Genomic DNA, 22,996 nt, shown 5'->3' with positions numbered 1-22,996 from the left:
AACTACGAAACATTCTGCTAATAAAGGCTTATTTCCTTCTGTAGGGGCCCCAAAGAGAGATTAAAAAGTGGTAAAAAGGATGAGTCCAAGGAGCTACTGATGAGGAGAGAGGAGAGAAGTTCCCAGAGGCAGAGGAAATCTGAACCAGAGACCCCGCTGCGTCTCATGGAGCTAACTCAGCAGAGGGAGAAAGAGGCTCACCTGGAGTTGGGTGGATGCCCAAACTCAGGCAGCAGGCAATGCAGGGAGCTGAAAGGGAAAGGGCAATTGTGGTAATAGCAGCCATGTGCCGAGTGCTGGGCAAATACCAGCCACTGTGCAAGGCTTACACGCTCATTTAATTCTCACAACTCTATGAGGCACATGCTATTATCCTTATTTTACACAGTGGAGAGAACAATGTTCTGATAGGCCCAAGACATTTCTAAAAAATCTCACTGCCAGAAAATGGCAAAATCTGGATTCAAATCTAGGGTTTTCTTACCCCTAACTAAGCTAAAGTTAGCAAGCCTAAGATAAGATTTCTGGTTTTGTTTGTGTTTTTTTCATATATATTTTTTAAGACAGAGTTTCCCTCTTCTCGCCCAGGCTGGAGTACAATGGCGTGATCTCGGCTCACTGCAACCTCTACCTCCTGGGTTCAAGCGATTCTCCTGCCTCAACCTGAGTAGCTAGGATAACAGGTGCCCGTGACCATGCCAGCTAATTTTTGTATTTTTAGTAGAGACAGGGTTTTACCATGTTGGCCAGGCTGATCTCACCTCAGGTGAGTCACCGCCTCGGCCTCCCAAAGTGCTGGCAATCCAGGCATGAGCCACCACATCTGGCCCAGGGCTACTATTCTACAGAGCAAGCTTGAGGGGAGGCCAAGGCGGACAGAATGATACGCCCCCCTTCACCTGCCTTCATTTCACAATGCTGGTAGTGTGGTCAAAGGGACGATGGGGAACACATAAGCTAAGAGCATGGCAGCCAGGTGATGCAACTGTGGGGGTTAGGGTGCCATTCGTGGGTGCCAAGTGATGGCTGCCTCTCCACACTGAGCCTGATGAGGAGTCAGAACTACCAGGAAATCACCACAGGCGAGCCTTCCCAAGGTGTGTGCTTCTCTGAACAGAACTGAGAAGATCCCTGCACCAACAAAGATGTAGCAGGAGAAGGAGAAATAGAAAGTGAAAGCCTGGGGCGAGGGAAAGTCCTTTGCTCCTAGGCCATAAGAGATTTGCTGTCAGAGTCCTGTGGGAGGACCTGGTGGCAGCTGCCCGGGCGTAGGGGACCAGCATGTCCTGTCTATGGAGGTAAAGAGGAGTGCTCCTGGAGCAGCATGGGGCTTCGTCTGCCAGCAACCAAAGTTTATCACTCAGGCAAGCAAGCCAGAGGAACGGAGCTGACAAATGGCTAGCATTCCCCCCGCCCCCGCTTCTTCTCCAGGAAGATGTTTTGGTCTTGGTTCCCCTCTGGGTTTTTCCTCTCTCTGATCTCTCCTGCCCTCACGCAGTGTTCCCTGCCCAGGCGTTACATAACAGCCTGGACTGCAGGGAACACCTATACAAGAGGCCATGACAGTTAGACAATGGGCAGGCACAGGCTGCCCTGAGAAAACGGAGTCATTCATGAGCTGTGTGAGAGGCGGCTCTGTTCCCAGCTTGGCTCGCTGGTAAATGAAGTGCGCTCGGGACAAAGACGGAAACTTTACACTCGAGCAATTTTCCCACAGTGGTAGGCTCACAGAAAAACAAGGCGCTCGTTGGCTTAGAGGAGAAAAGGCAACCATATCCATAGACTTTGCTTTCTCCCCCAGATTGCCGTGTTGGGCCAAAACCACAGAATAAACTCCCAGGGACGCAACAGCAAAGCTCTACTCACTCTGGGTCTCCAACAGCAGAAGCCAGAGGAAAGGTGTGGGTCTGCCTTCGGCTTCTGTCTGTTTCCGTGGCTGCTTGATGGGTCTTCATTTCTGGATCAGCTCATAGTTGCTCTGAGCTAGCTCACCACCTTAGAGGGAAGGAATGTTATCAGTTGGGATGATCATCCTGAGAGAAATAACAACGGCTTCCCCTAGCGAAGCTGCTCAGCTGCTCAGCGGGGTCAGGGAGAACCTTCCTCAACACAGCGGCCGGCTCGATGGAGCTGGGGGGCTCTTCAGCCCCCGCTGCTCAGAGCTGTGTGTGAAGTCACACCCTGACAATACTTTGCTGCCAGGGCCTCTTTGCATAGGAATCTGTACTGCAGCTGCAGGTACAGTGCTGCCCTATAAACCATGAGGTGCTAAAAATTTAATCAAAAAGTTATGAGCGTCTTACATTGGGGATTTTATGTAAGACAATTTTATGTCAAAAAATACCAAGATAATAACAAATAATCCTATATGTTAAAAACAATTACCCAATTCCAGCAATGCCCTCGTTATCTATTTAAAGAAATACAAAGGTCTTGTCCAATTTACCTATTTAGAGACTTCTGGAGTCCCTCACAGAGCTATTTAATCCATGGCACTAATCCTACCTCTGAGAACGCTGCTGTCCGCCTCAGGTGCCGAGTAGAGTACACTATGCAGCAGGTATTATAAAGTATTAAGATGCCTCTGTATCCACCCTGAAACCTTGCCTTCCTACCCAGTCCCAGAGGGACCCATCGGATGAGGGAAGGCAACTAGGTGGAATAAAGTGCTTCCTAAATGATAAATGGGCACTGATGCCATCAAGCCTGGAAATACATGTACATATAAAATGGACCTGGGTTTGCCAGCTCAACCTCATACAGGTAGACTATCCTTCTGGGCACCAAGCTGACAACAGGAGAAAATGCCAGTTACTAAGGAATACAGAGGTTACATGCTCTGGAGTCAGACAGATGGGCCTGGATCTCAATTTCAAAACTTAGTAGCTGTGTGACCTCAAAGGAATGGCTTTACTTCTGCTGCCTCTACTGTATTATCATAGTGGTCACAATATTTAGGAAGGTGGGCTAGGACAGACCAAGTATTTCTCCTGGGATTGCTGAAGGAGGTGGGTTCCAGGGCGGCCCCGTCTCTGTGGTCATTCTCAGCCAGCAGCCCCTGCCCACCACACTGAATACCCTCACAAGACCAGTGGCCATTTTTTGAAGAGAATCCCCATTATCCTGGGAAAACTTCACAACAGACCAACATTGTTTCCTGCACTAGGGCTTGGAAACCACTGCATGAAATAATTTATCTGTCACTGTTTAATCCTATACTGGCTTTAGTTACATTCTTTATAGAGAAAACCTTTAAAGTTTTCTCCTTTATGCCTCAGGCATAGCTAGGCAACGTTCACCAAATCTACGTGCCTCTCCAACTGTTTCCACCTCGGCGTTTGAGGGAAGAATCAAAAGCCCCTGGGCTTGCAGATGTTCAGAGAATAGGCATGAGGCGGCATTTTCTGAGCTCTCATCACATCCTGGGTTCCATGCTAGGCTTGCATACCTATGGAACTCCCAACAGAGTGAGGCAGAGGGGTGATGAAGTTGGTTGAGCCGAGGGAGCCTAGGGGAGCATGTGGTGACCAGACTGGTGGTGATGGGAGAACGATTTCCAGAGGAGGAGATAGCCGAGCTGAGTTTCAATGAAGAGCCAGGTGTGGGCATGGTGGCCTGCCCAGGCAGAAGGAGTAGAACAAGAAAGGGCTTGGCCAGTCCAGAGAGCCTGCCTGCCTGATGTGTTGCAGTAAGCCTGCAGGACTGTGGATTGGAAGAGGTGGTGAGGGAGGAGGTGGGGAACAGGAAGGCAGGAGCCAGGTCTCCGTAATGCTCCTAATTCCCTCTGGGACATCATTTGTCCCTCAATAATGCCTCTAATACAGATATTTATTGATACCTTATTTTACTGATACCTTAATCTTTCAAGCAGCATAGTAAAGCAGAAAAAGCCTTGTGGGTACCTCCTCACATGTGGTGTTTGTTTTGAGACAAGGTCTCGCTCTATCACCCAGGCTGGAGGGCAGTGATGCCATCAGGGCTCACTGAAGCCTCGACCTCCTGGGCTCAAGCAATCCTCCTACCTCAGCCTCCTGAGTAGCTGGGACTGTGGGCAAGCACCAACATGCCTGGCTAATTTTGTATTTTTTTGTAAAGATAGTCTCACCACATTGCCCAGGCTGGGATTCCTCACATGGTTTCACATAAGTAGTCCCTATACTTGCCTTGTTCTTTCCAACGTGAAGAGAATTCTTCAGGCAATGAAACGTATGCTTCCACAACGATGTCTCTTCTCCCCACTGCTCTTTGAAGCTGATCTTTGTTGGAAAAGCTATTTTTCATCAAATTGATCTAGATTACTCATTGATTAGCTTGTTGGCCATAACTGCTTTTTAATAAGAGCTCACCTCTTAAGCTTAATGATAGCTACCAGTATTGAACTAGTATTATACGCCTGGCATGGTACTGGGTGCTTCTGAAACTCTTTATTCAATACTCATAGCAAATTAATGAGGAAGACACTATTATCATTTCCACTTTACAGATGAGAACAATAGAGCTTGATAAAACAACAGCTTATCCACGACAGAACTGGGTTTCAATCTATTTGATTCCCAAATCACCACTCTTAGCCAATTCACTCCACTGCTACTGCAAAATGCTTTTGCGAACAACTTAAAAGGAAAACGCGTGACTGTGGCTGTACAATGGATAACCAGGTTTTCTGACCAGAAAACATTTTTCCCTTTGCAGAAAGAACGTGGGAAAGCAGCAGGCAGTCCGGAATGGGGAGCCAAAGGCAGCAAAGACTTCTCTCCGCCACGTGAAAGGCCTGAGTTTAGAGACCTCAGGGAAGTTTCAAAGCCAACTTTCTGTAAAATCCCCATTCTCTGAGGTACGGCTTTAATTAACAATCATGTATCAATATTGGTTTGTTAATCATAACAAATGTAGCATAGTCCTGTAAGATGTAAGATATTATCAATAGGAAAAAATGAGGGAGAGGTACACGGGGCTCTGCACTATCCTTGCAATTTTTCTGCAAATCTGAAACTGTTGTAAAACAATAAAGTTGGGGGATGAGAAAAAAGAAAAAAAGTTTACTTTTTATCAAAAAAACAAAACCTCGTTCTTCACAGCCACGTGCGTATTTCAGAATTATTCTTAGAAACTTCTGGAAACAATTAATTTACTGTATATAACATTATGGCCTAGATTAAACTGAGTAGTAATTATTAAAGCCTAACGTTAGTGCGGAAGCTCCACAATTGTATACCAGAGTGTTAGTGTAACTCTAAATACTAAGATACATAGGTCAGTGATTCCTGAAGTTTATTTTTTTATTTTATAGAGAAAACATAACTGACAAAAACGATCACAGACTTTTTAAACTTTGTTATTGACATCTTCGGGAATTGTAGCCATTTGAACCCCACGATCCTGACTCAAGCTCCTCTGTCCATCTCTTAAGAGTTGTTGAATTCAGTCATAATGCCTGGGATTGAAGAAAAGGCTTCCAAGGGGCTGATCTCACAAATCAGCAGATAAGCTAATCAGTCTTTTTACTCTGTTCTCAGGCATGTGAAAGTGTGCTCTGGTCCTAAATGTCCTGTTCTAGTTGTGCCCCATTTGCTGAGGGGTGGGGGTAGCATTGATGCGGGCTCCATGCTTTAACTAGGCTGCTATTCCCTATTACCTGCCTGCTCCAGCTTCCAACTACCACCCAGGTTCAGAGGAGCATTTCTGATGAAGAAACCACCTTCCTTAGTCAAAATATTCAACTTCATTCTACTCTCATCCCCTGTCTCCAGGTGGAGATCTCAGGAGGAGACAGAGAGAGAAACGGATGTAAAAAGACTCAGTTCCCAGGCTCCTGCCCCAACAACATCCACATTATCTTTATAACTTTAATACATATATAGCTTTATATGATATATAAAGTTAAATATAGCTATATATCTAGATAGACAGACAGACAAACAGACAGACAGACATAACAAAGGCTCGACAACATGAGTTTCATTACTATACAGAAAGCCAGCAGGGACTGGATGAGCTCATTCACAGAGACCACTGGGTTTCAGGAGCAGGGATATCTGTCCCTCTGGACTGGGAGAACTGGGAAGAATGAAAAGACCCAAGCTTCACCAAATTCAGGCTCACATTTTTGTTTGCAGCCAAAGGTCATCTTGAAGCAGAGTGAAAAGCAAAGTTTCCCTGAAGAAAGGGGCTGGACTTGGAGATTGGTTCCCCTTTTCAGATTCAGACAATGGGAGGCAGTTTATTTCGTGCAGTGCTTGGTAAAAACAGTTCTCAGGACATTTAGAATTTGTTGTGTCTCCCTGCCATGTGCTTATGGTGTGCTCCCATAAATCCCTTCTCTTGTCTGGATACTGGGACCTATTGACTAGTCTTGCTAGGGATTGGGATCTAGAAAAAGGAATTTCTTCTTCGGTTTGTGCATTTTTTCAATGCCTGTGCAAGGACTATGAACCTGCTAATCATCTTCTCAGGAAGAGATGTCTGTGTCAGTTACTAGATACAGCACCTTGGTCATCAAGGATGAATGAGTCCAACAGCTAGCAGACGTCTTGGCTTCTGAGGTGCCCCCAGCCCCCAGCATTGATGGGAAAAGAGCCAAGGGCCAAGAGACCCCAGTCCAGCTCCTCACTCCTGGGGCAATTTCACCAAACAGCAAAGGATTTCCTGTTCACCCTTTCCAGACTGGAACAAGTGTAAGGTGGGAGATGGTGAATCATTTTCCAAAGCCAGGATTGGCCCTCTTGGAATCTTTATGCATTTCTGACTAAATGTGGGAAAATTAAGAGAAAGCTGGAGGTTCCAGGGACTTAGCACAGTTTCAGCCACAGCACAAGGCCACACAGTCTCTGAAAGACCAAGGTATAGCTCCAGTACAGGTGTTATCTGACTCCAAAGTTCAGACCTCTTCTACTTGAGATCTGAGCCCCTCACACTGGGGCATAGTCAGTTAAGGCTGCAAACGGGAGAAGTAATGGAGTTCAGCATTGAATAGATACGAGTATAAACACTTGGGCGCTGTCAACACCAAAGAGCCTGACATCTCACTTCAGATGTAATTATAACAGTGTTCAAAAGCCAATATTAGCATTTAAAACTTCTAGCACACTTACTGTGGAGCCATTGAGTATTCCTCACCCTGTGATACAGAAAGAAAAATCCAAAGCCCTGAGAATTCAGCTCATTTACCCAAGTCACTGAGGCATTTAAGGAACAGCTCTTATAACTCTATTTAGGTGGTTTAGGGCTGAGGAAGATGCCCAGAATCCCTAAATAGAAATAAGCACTGGTCATCAGAGCAGTGTGGGTAGGCCCTTTCTGGCCAGGAGGTCATCTCAGGCTCCAGAGCCACTTGTTCAGCTCTGGTACCTAAACAGCCAAAGTGAATTATTCACTTAGGAGGGTGAAAAATACTCAACTCCCCGCGATTGTCAAATGGAGTTTTCCATCAGAAAATATCTTAGTCATTTGGAATCTAACCAAAGTAAACGCCTGGTCCTGACCCACCCATACCTCGGTGCTGGATGGGAAAGGAGAGAGGGAAATCCCAGAGCAAGTGGAAAAGCCACCTGCCAGCCACACATCGTGGGTGGCCCTCCCTGGGTAGGTCTACTCCAGGTGAGACACGGTTTGAGCCAGGCTGCAGGTGATGAGCGGGTCAAGGAAGGGCTCTCAATGGCACCTCTGTTTGATTCCAGGCCTGAGTGGGGCTGTGGCTTACATAACAGTTTGGCAGGGAGACGCAGCCAGGCGGAAGCACGCGGGTTTCCAGCAGCGTGTAATCATCTTTGATTTCTCTGTTTGCTCAGCAGCTTTCATGTGGTGGGGGAGGCGCTGGTGCAGGAGGAGGGGCAGGATTCCGATACACTAAAGCCTTCTGTTTTCTTCTGCAAAACAAACAGCCCCAAACAGATCCCCACGGCCAGGGAATTAGCCACTGCCACACAGGTCCTGTGGCAGTTTGGGGGAGGAGCTGCTCTGGAGCCTGGGCCAGACCTAAGAAGGTCAGAGACTGACTTAAAGTTAGGGCCTCACTAGGTGCCCAGGAGCCCAACGGGCTACCAAGGAGCAGGGGTCTTGGATGCTGGCAGCACCTGACATGGTTTACCCTCTTAGCACTGAGGGCTGTGGTGTCCCCCTCTGATTACAGAAGTCACTGGATCTCATACCACGTCCATCCAGAAAGGAAGTTCATCAGGCCTCTCTCTTACTAACCACTGCCTCCTTTGTACCATTACCTCCATGTAGGTACCAGGCTAAGTCGACCGGAATCCTGAGCATCTGGGAGCAAACCAATTTAGAAAATAGCATTTCCTTTGAATAAAATGCACATTTCTAGCTCCTTTTGATCCTAATCGATTTGGAATTGAGTAGCAGATGTTCCCCTTTGGAATGGGCTCACCCTCACCCCTTGCTGTGGTCTCCGCTATTCTCTATTGTCTTACACCTGGAGATGTTTTCTACTTTGTTACTCTGCTTGCCTGGCACTTGCAGGCATTTCTAGGATGAATTCCCTGCCCTACTCTAAGTATGATAATTTGATAGATTAAAATTTGCTTACCTCTCTGATTCTCCCACTAGACTGTAAGCTCTTTGGACAAAAGCACAAATTGGTCATTCATTTATTCCTTCAACAATCAGCTATGGCATGCTCACTTTGGACAGAGTGCTAAGTGCTAGTCATTGTGTTAGGAATATAGAATTTATCATGGGGCCTGTAGGGCCTGGCATTTAGCACATGCTGTATATATGTGATTAGATTAAATAAATGCATAAATAATTCTTCCTGCATGCAAACTGTTGATCTTGGCAGTGAAGTTCTGTTACCAATGTGTCCACCCACTCAACCTTTGAATAGGTTTATTGACAGGATACATCTTGTTCTGCAAGTGATTTGCATGAACTCGTATAATGATGTGCTAAGATATTTCCCTATATTCAGATATTTTCAAACACTCAGCTTGCATCTCTGGCCTCATGTTTTGCTACTCCCTGTCCTATCCAGTCATGGGGAACTAACCCTGCTCCTGGGGCCTCCATGCCCTCGCTCACCCTGTCCCCTTAGCCTGGAAAGCCTTCATCTTGTCCTTTACCTCATTACTACCTCTCCCCTGGCCAGCTTCCAGCCACCTCATAACCCTCACTCAGACATCACCTTCCCAGGAGCCTCCTCTGATTCCTGCAGGCTGAGTTAGGAGCTCCTACGCTTTGTTCTCATATTCTGTATGGCTCTGTCTCCACCACCATGCTACAAGCCCTGGAGGCAGGGACTGGACATTTTTTCAAGGGTAATCATAGAATAGGAACTTTGTATATAGAAAGAACAATTCAGTCATCCTTGTAAATGAAACCCTAGCCAGGCCTGCACCTGTTTTAGCACATCGGTGCACACAGATCCTCAACTTTGACACTCCCCTGCAGAGTCCAGATTACTGACCAAGGATCCAAATGGATTCTTGCTTTGGACAGAGTCTAGCTCTCTGTTGACATACCATGTTCTTTCCCCTATTATAATAACTACCAATGCTCTCTGTGTTTTTCCAAGTTTTGGGTGTTTGAATACATGAAATTCTTTTGCTCTTTGTATGAAAACAATGCCATCTGTTCACTAGACGGAAATTCTGGAAAGCTTCAGAAAAGCAACCAGGTTTTAGTACAGAACAGTCCAAGATATACCTCAGTGGGATTCTGGGTAGGAGGCAGATAAGATTAGGACAAGAACAACTTGGAGTTCTTAGTTTTGTGTGACTCCCCCAACCTTTTTTTTGATTTAGATTTTATAATTTTTCTCTCAGATTCATTTCAATGAGATTATGCTGCAGTGAAAACTAAGTTTCTTCTTACATTCCAGCATGGCAGCCTCAGGGTGATGATAGTCATCAGGAACTTCCCGGGATGATGGAAATGTTCCATATACAAAGACACTGGTAACATAGGGGTATACATTTGTTCAAAATTTTTTGAATAGTACACTTATGATCAGTGCATTTCACCAGAAGGAAAGTTGAACTCAATTTAAAAAAAATTTCTTAAGTATATACTGTGGCCCTAGAACTCATTTGGGTACTGGTCTGATACCCAAATAAAGGCCATTAATGAAAAACTCACAGCTAACATTACAATCAATGGGAAAAATGGAAAGCTTCTCTAAGTTCCAGTACAAGACAAGGCTGCTCACTCTAGTAATTTCTATTCAACATAGTACTAGACATACTCGCCCAAGCAATTAGGCAAGAAAAAGAAACGAAAGGCACAAATCAGAAAGAAGGAAGCAAAATAATTTCTATTTGCAGAATACATCACACTGTATGTAGAAAATCCCAGGACTCCAGAAAAAAACTCTTAGAACTAATAAATGAATCAAGTAACTTTGCAGGATACAAAATTAACATATAAAAATCAGTTGCATTTCTGTACACAAATAATGACTTCTCCAAAAAAGAAAACAGTCCTATCATTATTTATTTATTGATTTATTTTGAGACAGAGTCTCGCTGTGTCACCAGGTGCCAGGCTGGAGTGCAGTGGTGCAATCTCAGCTTACTGCATTCTCTGCCTCCTGGGTTCAAGCAATTCTCCTGCTTTAGCCTCCCGAGTAGCTTGGACTACAGGTGCATGCCACCATGCCCGGCTAATTTTTTTATTTTTTGTAAAGACGGGGTTTCACCATGTTGGCCAGGCTGGTCTTGAACTCCTTACCTCAAGTGATCCACCCACCTAGCCTCCCAAAGTGCTGGGATTACAGGCATGAGCCACCGCACCTGGCCTGGAAGAATTAATATTCTTTAAATGTCCAGACTACCCAAAGCAATCTACAGATTGAATGAAATCTTTATCAAAATTCCAATGGCATTCTTCACAGAAATAGAAAAAAAAAACGGTTCTAAAATTTGTATGGAACCACAAAGACCCTGAATCATCAAAGCAATTTCAAGAAAGAAAAAAACATAGTTGGGGCACCACACTACTTTACTTAAAATTATACAGTTACAGTAATCAAAAAAATACTGGTATAAAATCAGGCACATAGACAAATGGAACAGAATAGAGAGCCCAGCAATAAACCCAAGCTTATATGGTTAACTAACTTTTGACATGGCCTCCAGGTGAATACAATGAGGACAGAATTTCCCATGTGGAAACAAATGGGCTGGGAAACCTGGATTTCCACATGCAAAGGAATCAAATTGAACTTTGTCTTACACATACACAAAAATAAACTCAAACTGGATAAGACCTGAAACCAAAAATCTCCCAGAAGAAATACAGGGGAAAAGCTCCTTGACATTCACTTTGGCAAAGATTTTTTGAGTATCACACCAAAAGCTCAGGCTATAAAAGCAAAAATAAGCAAATGGGACTACATCAAACCAAAAAGCTTTGGTACAGCAAAGAAAATAATCAAGAAGATAAAAAGTCAGGCTATAAATTGGGAGAAAATATTTGCAAACCATGTATTTGATATGAAGTTAATATATAAAATGTATAAAGAACTCGTACAACTCAACATCAGAAAAATAAATAACTTGATCAAAAAACAGTCCTGAATATATATTTCTCCAAAGAAGACATATAGATGACTACAGGCATATGAAAAGATGCTCATCATCGCTAATCTTAGGGAAATACAAATCAAAACCACAATGAGATCTCACTTCACAACTGTTAGAACAGCTATTATCAAAAAGCCAAGTGATAGCAAGTGTTTGTGAGGGTGCGGAGAAAAGGGAACCTTATTACACTGCTGGGGAGAATGCAGGTAATGATGTAGGTTAGTGCAGCCACTGCAGACAACAGTGTGGAGGTTCCTAAAGAAATTAAAAATAGAACTACCAGATGAGCCAGGAATCCCTTTTCTGGGTAAATACCTGAAAGAGAAGAAAATATATTCATCCCCATATTCATTGCCGCATTCTTTGCAATGCCAAGATAATCAAAGTGTCTGCTGACAGATGAATGGCTAAAGAAACTATAGTACATATACACAATGGAATACTACTCCGCCTTAAAAAAGAATGAGATTGTGCCATTTGTCAAAGCATGGATGAACCTGGAGGACATTATGCTAAGTGAAATAACCAAACACAGAGAGAAATATTATGTGATCTCACTTACATATGAAATATTTTTTAAGTTGAATATACGAAAACAGAGAATAAAACAGTAACTACAAGAGCAGTGGCTGTGGAGGAAGGAAATAAGAGAGGTAAAGTTCAACATACGCAAAGGAGCAGACATGTAGAATGAACGAGTCTAGAGATCTAATGTACAGCGTGAAGACTACAGCTAATAGTATTGGATTATATTGGGGGTTTTTGCTAAAAGGGTATATTTTAGTGGTTCATGCCTGTAATCCCAGCACTTTGGAAGGCAGAGGCGGGCGGATCACGAGGTCAAGAGATCAAGACCATCCTGGCCAACATGGTGAAACCCCGTCTCTACTAAAAACATAAAAAATTAGCCAGGCGTGGTGGTGCGTGCCTGTTGTCCCAGCTACTCGGGAGGCTGAGCCAGGAGAATTGCTTGAAGTCAGAAAACAGAAGTTGCAGTGAGCCAGGATTGCACCACTGCACCCCAGCCCGGTGATACAGCAGGACTCTGTCTCAAAAAATAAATAAATAAAAAAGAGAGTAGATTTTAGTTGCTCTTGCCTCACATACAAAAAAAAAAAAATGGGTAATGATGTCAGATGCTGGATATGTGAATTTGTTTGACTATAGTAACCATTTCACTGTGTACATTAAAATGTCATGTTGCACACCTTAAATATATACAATAAAATTTAAATAAATTGCCAAAAAAAAAAAAAAGTAAGAATCATTTCTTGAATACTACTATGTCCGTGGCACTCATCTGGATACTGTTCTGGTAGCATTCTAGGTGTATCTAGGGCAGGTGTCCCCAAACTACAGCCCGCGGGCTGCATGCGGCCCCCTGAGGCCATTTATCCGGCCCCCCGCCGCACTTCCGGAAGGGGCACCTCTTTCATTGGTGGTCAGTGACAGGAGCACAGTATGTGGCGGCCCTCCAACGGTCTGAGGGACAGTGAACTGGCCCCCTGTGTAAAAAGTTTAGGGACGCCTGGTCTAAGGGATAGATTGGAGAAAAAGCAGGTGAAAATTCCTGCCCTGGCAGAGCTTATATCCTTGAAGGTCAGTTTCACACATTCAGTGCAAAGGGAATGCTGGTATTTATCCTCACTGAAGGTGCTGACCGCCTTCAAGGGCTTGTCTATGCCCGGCCTGCTCAAAACGATGAACCGGATGATTTGGACTGCACGGGAATTTGGTTAGTGGTAATTTAAAACATCCCATTGCCTTGCCTAGTGATAAGCAGATAGTTGGCAAAGAGGAAGGAGTACAGCCGGGCGCGGTGGCTCACGTCCCAGCACTTTGGGAGGCCAAGGCAGGTGGATCATGAGGTCAAGAGATCGAGACCATCCTGGTCAACATGGTGAAACCCCGTCTCTACTAGAAATACAAAAATTAGCTGGGCAGAGTGGCACATGCCTGTAGTTAGTTCCAGCTACTCAGGAGGCTGAGGCAGGAGAATCGCCTGAACCCAGGAGGCAGAGGTTGCGGTGAGCCGAGATGGCGCCATTGCACTCCAGCCTGGGGAACAAGAGCGAAACTCCATGTCAAAAAAAAGAGGATGGAGTACAAGCCTTACTTTACCTCAGAACACAGACATCAGGGGCTGTAGGGAAGAAGGCTCTGGAAGGAGGTTCCCCTCCCTGGGGCAGGCCTTGTGTTTGGAATGGAGTGCAGACTTCAGGTTGGGGAAGGCAGGTGGAGGAGGCCACTCTCCAGGCCCGCAGGCGGGACAGACACAGAGGGCTGGCTGCTTCCCTTGGTAGCTCTCACCAGTAGCCAAAATCAGGGATCTAAAATAGTGTCTTTTAACAAGGCCGCTTTATGGAAGGGAGGGACTAGAGTCGAAAACCAAAACTGCTCCAGAGTTGTCCAGAGAAGCGAAAATGGAAACAGCCGTTTTTCATAGACTTATTCATTTAGGTGAGGACGATACAAACTGAAGTTGTTTGTTTTGTTTTGTTTGATTCTGGTCAGAGACTTAGCGTAAGAAAATAGGGAATGTTAAAAAACACAACAATAGGCCGGGCGCGGTGGCTCAAGCCTGTAATCCCAGCACTTTGGGAGGCCGAGGCGGGTGGATCACAAGGTCAAGAGATCGAGACCAACCTGGTCAACGTGGTGAAATCCCGTCTCTACTAAAAATACAAAAAATTAGCTGGGCATGGTGGCGCGTGCCTGTAATCCCAGCTACTCAGGAGGCTGAGGCAGGAGAATTGCCTGAGCCCAGGAGGCGGAGGTTGCGGTGAGCCGAGACCGCGCCATTGCACTCCAACCTGGGTAACAAGAGCGAAACTCCGTCTAAAAAAAAAAAAAAAAAAAAAAAAAACAAAAAAACACAACAACATTGTGACTGGTCTGTGATTCATATTACTAACAGTAAACTGCCTTTGCTGAGCATGCTTAGAAAGAAAACATTTTGAAGACGTTTCATAGAACTTTAGGCTACAAGGCTACAATCTGTATCACCTGCAGAAGTGATTATGCTCACCTGACGGAATGTGCCTCCACTGGCTTGTACCCAGGCCAGCCCACACCACAGACTGCAGTCAAGTCTTCTCAGGGTTTCTTCCTCAGCCCCCCACCCTCTGTTTATTTAGGCCACAGTGGAGCCAGCCTGGAGGAACAGGGATGGGAAGGAGGGTGTGGATACAGGAACCCAGTACAAATCACATGCAATTCCTCACTCTTCATAACTTTTATTCTCCAGTGAAGGTCAATGTGGGAGAGAAAGATAAATGCAAGGAGGGCACTGGGAGTTAAGGGAAGGGAAGGGTGCTGACTGCATGCTCTGGAAGGTGCTGTCTTCTCGCACCTCTGTTAGCAGGGCGATTTTCTTGTAAGGAATGCTGGTGTCCAACACCACATTGCCCTCTCCCTTAAGAGTGGATACCTCAGCAGTTTATTTTCCCTTTTAAAAAGATGCAGGATATTCCTCTCAATCCTTCAGTCATACACATTACAGGAAAAGAAGAAAAGAGATTAACACAAGTAGAAAAGAGCCTCAGTTTTGCCTCTGACTGGCTGTGTCACTGTAGAGGAATGACCCCTCACTTTTCCCAAGTCCCTCTGTTCCCGAGGCAGCACTCTAGGCTGTTGAGGCTACGCACCAGCTGGTGCAGCTCCACAGCACCCTTCCTGTTTGACAGGTAAGAGGACCCCAGGCATATGATCGATGATAGTGAGAGGTTCTGCTGACTGTGGACACCAGCAGAAAACTGCGGTTTCATTGAATGCTCTAGAAGGAGGTCCCCTCCCTGGGGCAAGCCCTGTCCTAGAAACGGAATTCAGACTGCAGGTCGGAGGAGGCAAGTGGAAGAGGCCGCTGTCCCGGCCTGCGGGGGAAACAGACAGACACCTGGCGGCATCTTCCCTTTCTCAATTTTCTTTCCTACAATACGCACAAAGTGCTGATGTAAAATGTTCTGGTCTCCATCCACCATCATCTTCAAATAGCAACGTGGAGAAGGCAGCAAGAAGGGCAGTAAGCCCAGGGAAAGGAAAGAAAGAGCTCAGCAGCCACGGAGGGAGGCTCAAGTGAGTGGCAGGGGTGAAGAGAAAGCTGGCCCCCAGCTAGGGAGCAGAACGTGAAACTGTGCAGGGGAAGTCAGCTTTCTAAACTAAAGGATACGGCTCATCTGTTTGGATGATGTTAGTGTTAGCCTGTCCCTGGAGACGAACGTCTCAGCTTCGGTCTCTTACTGAAAGCCTGGTAACTGGTGGTTCTTTGGGACACCCGGATGGCATGCAACTTGTCTTCAAACTGAGAGTTATTCACAGTCCCAAATTTGATGTCCCTTCCCAATCCTCACCATGTGGGTTAGCTTGAGATCTTTTCAGAAGGTAAATTCTTGGGGAAAAAAAGTACTGGAGTTGGTCAGAAGTCCAGGGTTTGAGTCTTAACTCTGTTAACCATAGCCAAATCCCTTACATGCCAATTCAGAGATGGGAGGGTTACCACCACCCTGCCTGCCTCCCTGGGCGGCTATGGGCTGAGACTCCAGTGAACGAAGGTGAAGCTTGTGCCAGTGGAACCAGGGTTGTCATTTTTCTGTGCATTGTCTGTAATGCTGTGTTCAGGGCAGGTGTGCTCACAGGTTAAGTAACAAGCAGAATGACGGAACAGAGGTAGTACTGCCCTATGACCTCTGTCACCAAGGGGTTAGGTTGCCGATCATGGATGTCATTTCAATATCTCCTTCTTTAGGCTTCAAGAAACAAGACCTACAGCTAACTTTCCCAGCATGAACCCTGGCACCTCCCGGGCCTGAGCTCACCCTACCCACATACACACAAACCCTTCGGAACAATCCTGGAGAACCAGTGCCAGAGTCATTAGAGCTATCCTGGTTCTGCCCCACATCGTGAGGATAGCAATCAAAGGGGCACCTCACGCATGATGAGGGATTTTCCCAGCACCCAACTCTTAGGAGTACGTGCACCAGAAAGGGCTGACCAAGGTCGAGTGTTTATTAGTTTAATAATTGGAACACCCTTGGTACTGCCTGCCAAGTGTCCAAAGATACGACAATAAAGTTTTTCCATTTGGCACTGGTGGCTTGGGGGTGAACCCTGCTGATGCACAGTGGTCTGGAGTTGAGGAGCTGGAGGTCAGCCTGACCCCTGCTCCCGGGGCCATCACCTCCTTGTCCATGATCATCAGCCTTGCATCTCCATGTGAATGAGCCAAGGGAAGAAGTGTTTCTGAGTTTTATGGGCCTTTTATTCTCTTCTTTTCTTTAAAAATTGGAGCAGGAACTCCAGCCCTTTCAGCCCTCTTCCTCTCCCTGGAGTCCCACTGGTGCACATTACTGCTAATGGGGCTTTGGGCCGTGTCAGCTCAAAAGGAAGAACAGGTCCGTGGTGCATCTGTGGCCTAATGAGGAGCCTTAAATGGAAATGAGGCTCAAACATGCATTGAAAATATTCAGTTCTCAGTTGGTCATCCCTCCCCACCGCCGCCCCCGCTCGCCATCTCAAGGTCCTCGAGCCCTGTGCCAGCAGAAGGTGACCTGCCAAACTGATACCCCGTGAAGCCTGGGGAAAGGCACTCAGACGGGACCCAGAAGCACACTCTGAACTTGTTTTCTCTGTGCTCCGTGCTGCCAAGGCAGGGGCTGAAGCACAGAGGCAAGCGGGAACGGGAGCAGAGAGGAAGATCTGGGAAATAGGGAGCCAGGAGTCAGATGCCAGGTGGTGGCCTGAAAACCCATTGTTAGGAAGTTCACTCTACTCTGAGCAGTGAAGAACAGGGAGGCAGGTGGCCGAAAAACCACGGGCCCCCCAAGTCAGGAGACGCAGTCCCAGGCCTGGCCCTGGGGCGCATAAGCTGCAGCTGAGCCACGGCAATTTGGATAACTTGTTTTTTGTTGTTGTTTTGCTTTGTTTTTGTTTTTGCGCCTCGGCTCCAAATAGGAGCATAAAATAGGAGTGGTAACCCAGGCTTTCCCTGCTTCCCAAGCTCATTGTGAGGACTTCCTGAGACACTGTCTGTGGAAGGGCTTTTCTGGAGGTGGTGAGACTGGCTAAGCAGCCAGCAAATGGGCAAGGTGGGCATGAGAATGGAGGACCCCCAAACCTGCAAGGGTTTGGCTAATAAAACTCAGCACACCATATTACAAGGCAGTTGTTCAGATCAAAATGAATGGAGTGGCTCCAAAGGAGTCAAGGGACACCAGCGCTGTTAAGTAGCATGGTGACGAGGATAAGTCACCGGCACAATGGCCGGCAAGGCTGGAGCATGGCAGTGCTTACTCAGAACCACCCAGGGCAGGGGAGATAGGACAGTCTGGCTGGAGACGGGCCATCACGGCTTCATTCCCTTTGGATCACACCACTATCTTACGACTTCAGTTTCAGGCTCACCAAAACCTCTTCCGACCATGTACTGACTTGCCTGGAGAGTCCATACCAGGGGCAAATGTACCAATCAGGGGACTTTACTGCAAGGCTGGTTTTACTGTAATGCTTTATATAACCATCTCCAGGGACTTGACTCATATAACTCATTTCCCTCTATGTCCAATTTGGGGCACTGACATCGTTGAGTTTTTAGACCTGGAAGGCTAAGGGGGACTAAAGCTCGATGTGGTGATAGTCCCTGGGGTCTGCTAACTGGGACTTATTCTGGGCTTCCAGTTAACATCTCGGACTATACTTACTACTCTCCTCTAAATGACAACCAAGGTTAGGGCTAAAGAAATGAAAAGAGAGAGATTTTGAAAAGGCTTTGTCAATAGCACAGATTTGAGTGGGTATAAAGCAAAACAAGTCTAGCACCCATGGCCAGAGGAAGTGGCTCACACCTATAATCCCAGCACTTTGGGAGGCTGAGGAGGACAGATCACATGAGGTTAGAAGTTCAAGATCAGCATGGCCAACATGGCAAAATGCTGTCCTGATAAAAATTAAAAATTTTTGTATTTTTAAATACAAAATTTTAAATTGTGTGTATTGGTGCACACTTTTAATCCCAGCTCCTTAGGAGGCTGAGGCATGCGAATCACGTGTCCCTGGGAGGCAGAGGTTGCAGTGAGCTGAGAATGTACCACTACACTCCAGCCTGGGTGACAGAACTAGATTTTGTCTCAAAGAAAAGAGCACTTTGGGAGGCCAAGGCAGGTGGATCATGAGGTCAGGAGATTGAGACCATCTTGACCAACATGGTGAAACCCTGTCTCTATTAAAAATACAAAAATTAGCCAGGTGTGGTGGCGGGTGCCTGTAGTCCAGTTACTCGGGAGGCTGAGGCAGGAGAATCACTTGAACCTGGAAGGCAGAGGTTGCAGTGAGCCGAGATCACACCACTGCATTCCAGCCTGGGCGACAGAGAAAGGCTCTTCTCAAAAAAATTTTAAAAAAATTAAAAAAAAATTAAAAAATCAGGCATCCATAATGTCTCAAAGTTTTAGATTTTAGTGAATTGGGATAAGTAGGGAGGACAGTGAGCCTACTGACAATCACACGAGGGGTATAAGAAGGTTGACGAGGGCCACGTACATAGTGGTACACATGCGTGGCACTTCCCCTTCCTCCTGTTTTCACGTACTTGTCACTAATCAATATGGGCCTTCTTTCCTTCTAAGAAGGGCCAAAACCTTAGAATCCTTCTCAACCCAGAACATTCCAGAAACCACTCCAATAGGTCAAAGCTACTATATGAGATGAAATCATGGGGTGACCTCTTGAAGCTGATATTTATTTCTTATTTATACAAAGGACTTACTAAATATTCATTGGTTGTTGATAACCTCAGACAAGTTCCCTTAGATAATCCTTGATTACAGGAAAAAAAAAAACAACATTTGACCAGTTGACCTTCTCTGGTATCTAATCTCTGATAACAGCCACAGTAAAATACAGAAAGTCATGACAATCCCTAGGTATGCCATGGTACCATATTTTCTGACTCATTAGTGGAGGAAAAGAGAAAATTTTAATTTTTGATGTAAGCAGAAGCTAGGAATACACTCAAAATATAAAGGAATCCTTGTCCATTTGCAACCCAGCTGTCTTCCTAATTTTAAAACTCAGAAAGTTGTCATATGCCTCTTTGGAGTAAAGATAATTCCTCCCACTCTACTATCTCCATACACCTGTCTCTACTATCGTCCAACCCATCTAAACTAGACAGGAAGCTCTGGGTGTCTGCCAAAGACCTTTGCAAGCAAAGAGACCCCAAGCATTTCTTTCTGCCTGAATATTTATCGTTCAGTTCAGCTGTGATGAGAGATGTCAGCCCTCCCAAAGCTAAGTACTATAGGAATCAGCCTTCGGTCAAAGGCAATCAAATATGGATTGACCATGACGCAGACCACTACTCAACGTGCTGCCTTGGGGAAAAGTCTGTCCAGTGGTGGTCCTCCACACTGAATGGCGACAATGCAATCATATCCTCTCTCAGGAAAAAGGAGGGTCACAGGAGCCTCTGCAGAAACCTGAATCATGTCAAAGTATTTTACTGCTCCCCAGTCGAATCTAGGCCTAATGTGCATTCCATTCTGAAAGCCTTGGACCAGTTGTAGAACACAGAATGGCTGTAAAACTGCTGAGCACTTGACCCGTCCCGTTACTTCCCTGTAAATTCCAACAATAAGGCTCCGTCACTTAGCACAAGCTGGGCGTGTCTCCTTCTTTCCTCTTTCCTTTTCCTCCTCCTCCTCCTTCTCTTCCTCTTCCTCCTCCTCTTCTTCCTCTTCTTATTTCTTCCTTCTGTTCCACTTTTGTTACCCAGGCTGGAGTGCCATGGCACAATCTCAGCTCACTGCAACCTCTGCCTCTCAGGTTTAAGCGATTCTCCTGCCTCAGCTTCCCAGCAGCGTTTCACCATGTTGGTCAGGCTGGTTTCCAATTCCTGACTTTAGGTGATCCACCACCCTCAGCCTCCCAAAGTGCTGAGATTACAGGCGTGAGCCATCGTGCCCAGTTGTGTCTCTTTCTTGGAGCCTGAAACAGCAAGAGCCTGACGAATATACATGTTGAAAAATTCAGAGCATTGAAAGATTTCAAAAATATTTGACAAGTCATTTGAAGACTATAAACCAGGTGTCCCCAAACTACGGCCCGCGGGCTGCATGCGGCCCCCTGAGGCCATTTATCCGGCTCCCCTGCCACACTTCAGGAAGGGGCACCTCTTTCATTGGTGGTCAGTGAGAGGAGCACAGTATGTGGCGGCCCTCCAACGGTCTGAGGGACAGTGAACTGGCCCCCGTGTAAAAAGTTTGGGGATGCCTGCTATAAACTATTATGATAATTCTACCCTGAAAAATTTATCCAAAAATTTAAACCTCATCTAAAGCAATTAAATGTTTGGAAAAATCAAGTAAATCATGAGAAACATAAGTATCGATATATAGACATCTAGAAAACACAATATTCTTAAGTAAAACTATTTGTTGTTTCATCAATTGAAGGGATGCACAAAAGCTACCTTAGGGAAACATGAGCACATGGCATGTGTCCAATATTTCCTTTGCAACGTCTGCCACGACTGTTAGTCCCTTTCTACTTGTTCTCACCCAATTCAGACCCTTGGTGCTTTATAGCTGTATCTCGCAACAGAGGTGTAGTGAGTAGTTTCCGTGATGCTGGTCTATTTGTCCTCCAACTTACCCTGCATGCCAGAACAACTACATTAATGTCACTTCTCTGCTTCAAATGTATCTGTGGCTCCTATTTATGATCCTTTCTCTGGGCTGCCAGGAACTATATCATCCAGCCTTATTCCTTTTTATTCCACACCCAATTCCATCTCAGCTTAGCCATCTCATCACGCAAATGCTCTGCTCATTCCCACAGCTCTGCCCTCACTCCTCGTGGTTCCTTCCCTTGGCATGAGGACCCCCTTCATCAGCTCTATCCTATTCTATCTAAAGGCTGACCTATACCCCACCTCTCATTTGAAGTCTTCCCTGAGGTACAGAGATAAAAGTAGAGTAGAGGTTGTCAGAGGCCGAGGGCTAAGGCAGGTGATACGGTTTGGCTGTGTCCCCACCCAAATCTCATCTTGAATTGTAGTTCCCATAATCCTCATGTGTTGTGGGAGGGACCCAGTGGAGATCACTGAATGATGGGCCAATCTCCCTCATCATGTTCTCAAGATAATGAGTTAGTTCTCATGAGATCTGATGTTTTATAAGGGGCTTCCCCCTTTCACTGGGCACTCGTTCTTCTCCTTCCTGTCACTATGTGAAAAAAGACATGTTTGCTTCCCCTTCCACCATGATTGTGAGTTTCCTGAGGCCTTCCCAGCCTTGCAGAACTGTGAGTTAATTAAACTTCTTTTATTTATAAATTACCTAGTCTTGGATATGTCCTTATAGCAGTGGGAGAGCAGACTAATACAGTGGGGAAATATCTATGACTGCTAATGGGTATGGATTTCTTTTTGAGGGAGATGAAAACGTTCTGGAATTTGATAGTGGTGATGGATACATGATTTTATCAATATACTAAAAGACATAAAGCCTTCACGAAGCCTTCCTTCGTCACCCGCACTTCTCACTGATCTCCCACTATAGGAACTTCACAGAGCTTGTTACTTTAGCTCACAAATCAACTCTGCTTTGTAGAGTTACTGCCTCTCTGTATGGGCCAGCTTTAGCTCCTGGGCCAGATAATATACACCTTGATTTTGAGTGTGAGAAAATGGTTTTCTTGTTAACATCAAATACATATCTTAAATTTTACCCACACTCTCTAGAGGCAGCTTCAGAAAGCAAGATTTATTAGGAATCTCGTTTTACCAATAGGGAAATGAAAAACATGTATATTTCAGTCTCCTATAGTCAGTGTTCAGCATGAAAAACAAAAGCTGGGGAGCAGGTAGTTCTTGCCACCGGAGAGCTGTTAATACTGCTGCTGTTAACTAAAAATAGGACTTGCAATAAAAGCCCATGTGAGACATGGTGCCATTAGGAAACAAGAATTCCCAGAGGCCACACACAAGGAAATCAGAGGGTGCACTAGAAAGAAAACACTGAACTGGAGTCAGGTAGGCTGGGATCTCCTGGACCTGCCACTCAATAGCTACTTGACTTTGGTCAAGTCCCTTAATTTCTCTAAATTAATTTCTCTAAATTAATTTCTCCCGGCTTCCCAGTTTAGAAACAGAGCACACCAGACTAGTGACCTCTGAGGTTTGTTCTAGCATTAAAATTCTGGTGACTGCTTCTATGCCTGGGATAATTTCTCACTAAATTAGAAGGAAACTTTGGGGTATCGTGCAAAATGACTTGGCCTATTATCTATTTCAGAATGCTACTGACCTTCTGTTCTTGGCTATGGGTATCCTATCTGGCTAAAGAAGCTGCTTCCTTGGTAACCAGAGGGAGACCCGACTTGAGCTCCACCCTTGGCCTTGGGGCCAAACTACTGCCTAGCTCCTGCAAAACTTGCCGTTTGGCTTTTAAAATTTTCTTACGCATATG

At 45.6% G+C, this 22,996-nt stretch overlaps 1 protein-coding gene across 4 annotated transcripts in view; it reads right to left on the bottom strand.

Moving 5' to 3' along the window:
- Window positions 1–22,996, bottom strand: part of ZNF648 (zinc finger protein 648) — a 138,061-nt gene that overhangs the window by 54,997 nt on the left and 60,068 nt on the right. For 3 of the 4 annotated variants that reach the window (XM_074390062.1, XM_074390060.1, XM_074390061.1), the window contains exon 2: window positions 1,867–1,995. The exons of the other annotated variant lie outside the window; for it this stretch is intronic. The gene's annotated coding sequence lies outside the window, so the exon portion shown is untranslated. The remainder of the gene's footprint in view (window positions 1–1,866; window positions 1,996–22,996) is intronic. 4 annotated transcript variants of the gene reach the window in all.

This window comes from Saimiri boliviensis, chromosome 19 (assembly GCF_048565385.1).
Source record: "Saimiri boliviensis isolate mSaiBol1 chromosome 19, mSaiBol1.pri, whole genome shotgun sequence".
Classification (NCBI taxonomy): domain Eukaryota; kingdom Metazoa; phylum Chordata; class Mammalia; order Primates; family Cebidae; genus Saimiri; species Saimiri boliviensis.
This window is presented reverse-complemented; position numbering and strand designations above follow the sequence as displayed.